The sequence below is a fragment of the Marmota marmota genome, unplaced genomic scaffold (assembly GCF_001458135.2).
Source record: "Marmota marmota marmota unplaced genomic scaffold, marMar, whole genome shotgun sequence".
Lineage (NCBI taxonomy): Eukaryota > Metazoa > Chordata > Mammalia > Rodentia > Sciuridae > Marmota > Marmota marmota.
This window is the reverse complement of record NW_026000153.1, coordinates 19,164,502-19,169,425: the sequence shown is the minus strand read 5'-3', so window position 1 is coordinate 19,169,425 and position 4,924 is coordinate 19,164,502. Positions and strand designations below refer to the sequence as shown.

The window sequence follows — 4,924 nt, the reverse complement described above, 5'->3', positions numbered from 1 at the left end:
TAAGCTAAGCAGGAAATTTGAAGATATGTTTTAAAGTGTTCTTTAAATCAAAATAAGCAAATGATTATAGGCAAGATAGTGCAATTATTTTTAAAAAAGTGAAAATGTTTCCAGAGATTTCTAATTCAACATAAATTTGAAAAGTTAAACAGTTCCTGAGACTTGTAGTATCTATTTCTGTCAAGATGCACAGCTTTCCTGGGAGTGGTGGTGCATGCTTATAATCCCAATGGCTCAGGAGTCTAAGGCAGGAGGATTGTGAGTTCAAAGCCAGCCTCAGCAATTTAGCAAGGTCCTAAGCAACTCAGCGAGACCCTGTCTCTAAATAAAATATAAAAAAGGGCTGGGGATGTGACTCTGGGTTCAATCCCTGTACCAGAAAAAAAAAAAATAAATAAAAGGACAGCTTTAAATCCTGCAAAAGAACTCCCATAGGTCTAAATTTTGGATTCTCTGAATTCTTCTAATTCATTTACAATCCATTGTTTTCTCAAAGAGACTGACGACTTCGTTATATTCATGTGTTTGAGTATGCAGAGAAATAAGTTGATTTGGTACTTTAGTATTCACATTCTGCCAGTCGGGTAGCATAGGGATAGCCTTATTTTCACAGATATAACTGCAAGTACTGATAGAAAAAGGAGCCCTTTTTATTAAGCACTGTTTTCCAATGGTGAGTTTCATTTACTTCCTTTCAGCAAAGTCTATCTTGTAGCTGACTTTGGAAATAGTAAAACAAATGGGGCCACAAGGATTTGTTCTGAAGCTCTTTTTGATGTCTTTACTACCAACTGAACATGGAATGTTGGTATCTGGCCGAAACATATGCTACTTCCCACATTCTTCCAGGTAAAACCAGCCCTATTGGGTTTCTGATGTGCCCATGTCAAGCATTTCACTATTTGTCGTGTTGGGTAAGACTTTGTCTGCTTTGTGAAACATCTCCTGAGCTTAGTGAAGGGGGCTTGTTAGTTTTGATTTTTCACTCATGTTTGGAAACTCTCTCCAAGGAGTGCTTTGTGATTATTGCCTGGTTTTTATTTTTTCATGTTTTAAAGTTGATTGGCTGTGGATTTGCTTTCCACATAGCAGTGGTAAAATCCAGCCAGAGAGATCCTGAGGGAAGGAGCTAACTCTGCAGGGCTGGGGTGCTGTGTTTTTTCCTAGGGGTCCCCAGGAGCCAGGCACTGTTTACGCAGGCCTTTCTTCTCCCCTTCCCTGTCACAAGCTAGCCTTGAGGATGATTTATATCAACCTTTTCATTTTACTGATGAGGAAAGATAGAATCCCCTAAGTGAATCACCTAATATCTGGTACATTGAGCTGGTACTCAACCTTAGTCTCTGGTATCTAACTCAAGCCACATCCCCTCCTTGTATTTTTTTTTAATAGTTTGGTACTAATGATGCCCAGCCACTTTATTCTGAACCAGTCTAGTTCATATTTCTGTTGATGCCTCTATGGCAGCCTTGTTTACACTTCTTGAAAATTTACAAAGCATAGTCTTGATAACAGTAGTTACCCTTATTTCCTCCAGTTTGTGCTATTTTTCTCCTAACCAACTCTGCTTTATCCATGCAAACCAGTGAAGAAATTTGTAGGGTAGGAACCCTGTGATTGGCAGAATAAACCCCCTAAACATGTTTGCATCCTAATCCCTGGAACCTCTGAATATGTTAGGGTACTTGGCAAAAGAGACTTTTGATCAGCTAATCTAGGATCAAGATGTTATGCCAGATTCATGGGACTCCAATAGACCTCCAGAGCCGAATCCGATGCAATCACACAAGAGTCTTTATTGCAAGGTCGAGCCTGGACTCTCAACCGTTCCCGCCGCAGCGGTCCCAGGGAGTGAGTCCCGGTCCTTTGTTCAGTGAGATTTTATAGGTTTTGGGGGGACACTCTACGCTTCACAACATCACACAGCAAATCATTCCATACCGCGGGAAAATCAAACAACAACTCTTAACATTGATTAGCACATTCAATGGCGGGAACAAGTTGGGTAACGGTGATTGGTTAGTACAAGAGGCGAACTCGTTTGAACTGATTGGTTTAGGCCACAAAGGGTGTATGTGCTGAACTACATGGTTTCCCAACATGTTATCAACCACCATAAACTACTCCGGGGTCATCTGGCATCCCAGATATTTTCCCTGTCTCATGCTGATTGGTGGTTGCTAGGGGGTTGCTATGGGTCTTCACCTAGCCTAACTGAGTCAAGGATACCTGGCGCCTAAGACCTCACCTGTTATTTACAGACAAACAACTCAGCAGGGTAGGTATGTGCTTAGGAGTGCTCTGTGGGTTTTTCCAAGGACAAGGGTCACGACCCCTTCCTTGGACAGGCTTTGCTCTGAGATAGAGGCTGGTTTCTCAAAAATGGAGTCACAATAGTTTCTCAAAGCCAGTGGTCCCAGTGTAATCTAGGATTCCTAAAACAGAGGGGGGAAAGTGGGAGAAAGAACCAGAAAGAGTGTTGCATAAGTACTAGGTTTGTTGTTGCTAGCATTCAAGATAGAGGAAGTTAAGGAAAGTGGACTGCCTCTACAGCTGGAAAAGGTAAAACCCTGTAGTTTTCCATAGAGCCCCCAGAAAAGAATGTATCCTGTTGACATTTTGATCTCAAAGCAAGATCAGCGTTGGACTTCTAAATAACAGAACTCTAAGATAACAAATGCATGTGTTTTTTGTTGTTGTTTTGTTTTTTTGCAGGGGGTTCTAGGGATTGAACCCAAGGCCTTGTGCATGCCAGGCAAGCTCTCTACCAACTGAGCTACATCCCCAGCCCAACAAATACATTTTGTTTTAAGCCACTGAATTTGTGGCAATTGTTAAGCAGCCATAGAAAATCAATAACAAACATTTATATGCCTCCTCAGAAGTTACTATGTTAGTAACCTTTCTGTCACTGTGACAAAATACTTGAGAAAAACAACTTAAGAGGAGAAAAGGTTATTTTGGCTCATGTTTTCAGAGATTTCATTCCATGGTGGGCTAGTTTTATTGCTTTTAGATCTCTGACAAGGCAGAACACACGGTTGGGAGCACATAGTAGAGCAAAGCTGGTTACTTCATGGCAGCTGAGAAGCAAAGAGAGAACTTGCTTTTATAACAAAACTCCTCTCCCCAACCTATTAAGCTATGAATCCATAAATGGATTAATCCATTCCCGAGGTCAAAGCCTCTATGATCCAATTATCTCCCAAAGGCTCCACTTCTGAACACTGCTGCATTGTGGATCAACCCTTTAACACAGAAACCTTTAGGGGGCACTTAAGAGCTTGAATGTTATGGCGTGGTGCCTCCCACTGAGATGCTGCTTTCCACACTTGGGCAAACGAGCATTACTGTGGAGTTTCTATGTCTCAATGAAACCTTTAATTAACATCTGGGTCAAGGTGATGAGTTAGGATGCTATTGTCCACATTCAGGTGATGATGACATGAATTATAATCCTTCTGACTGGGCTGACTTGACTAAATAGTGATAAAGAACTGAGAGGACTTAAAGCGTGTGGTGTAAAAGGGAAATAACCTGGAGATTGAGACAATGCCAATTTCATCATCATCCTTCCTCCTCCTCCTCTTCTTCTTCTTCTTCTTCTTCTTCTTCTTCTTCTTCTTCTTCTTCTTCTTCTTCTTCTTCTTCTTCTTCTTCTATTTATTTATTTTTGTTGTTGTTGTATGATGGAATCCTATTTTTTTTTAAGCTGGGCACATTTTTGTTCAAAGAAAAAAAAAGATTACATTTTCAGGTTCCTTTTGTAGCTAGAGCAGCCATCTATGTCAGACTAGTAAAATGAAAGTGGAAGCATTGTGTTTAAATTCTAGAAAGTGTTATTAAAAGGCTTGAGCCCTGCTTTACTGAACTTTCCTTTAGCAAGAGCTAAAGCAGCTGTCTTAAATTGGAAGGCACACGTTGAGATGGCAGGTCATCAAAATGAAAAGAACCTCACTATGAGCTATTAAAAACTGGCTTGACTATATCTGGGCTTCATTTTTGTGAGAACACAATCAATTTCTAGTTTGTGTGGGCTCTTGGGTTTGTCTGTTAATCTTTTTGTTTTTGTTGTATGTGCAGTTGAACCTAATCCTAATGAACGAAGGCAATGTGGTAGAAGAGGTTTTTATTCTAGAAGACTGAACAAGTGATGATGTACTTGAAAAAGTTATGGAACACAGAAGAAACAAACATTTTAGGGACTTAATGGAAGTAAATAATCTTAAAAAGTCTTAGGGACTTATGGAAGTAGATAATCAACTATCTACCGACATGGAAAACCCTCTTCAATTAAAAGTTTTTTAAAATCATAAAAATATTCAAGCCTGTATTTGAATTATTACCTTTTGTGTTCATAGGTATGAACATTGACCTCATCCAGTAATTACTTTAGGAATTTGATGACTTAGTCTTACATCATAGTAGAGTTTTGAAATATCAACTCTCTGCCTCATTTTCCTGTTTGCTGATAGAGGTACAGGTCTCAGCCACATTCTTGAATTATAGGGAGATTTTTAGGTTTTGGTATCCTCAAAAGATAAATTGAAGTAAAATAAACAGATATACATGATATGTTGGAATGAAGTGCCATTTTCTCTTTGGAGTAGATCTTTAGCCTCAGTCACTAAAGGACTTTTATCATGTGTTTTGAACTTTGATGACAAAATTATTGTTGAGGGAAAATTAAATTCAATTTACTTCTTTTTTCTTAAAACTTTGAAATGTCAGTAATTTTGGAATGTAAATTTTACTGTTTTTCTTTCTTTTTTTTTTAATTCTTCAAGCTATTCAAAGAATATTTAGAATGCAGGGATGTTTCAAATTTATTTTTCCCCACCAAACTTTCTTCTCTCAGGACGAATTTGATGAATTTGTGGTTGTAGCTTTAAGCTCAAAACCATCCAGGAATCACTCTAAAATG

The 4,924-nt window shown here is 38.9% G+C and overlaps 1 pseudogene; it reads right to left on the bottom strand.

Moving 5' to 3' along the window:
- Positions 1 to 408: 408 nt before the first annotated feature.
- Positions 409 to 1,951, bottom strand: LOC107146064 (annotated as a pseudogene).
- Positions 1,952 to 4,924: the final 2,973 nt, after the last annotated feature.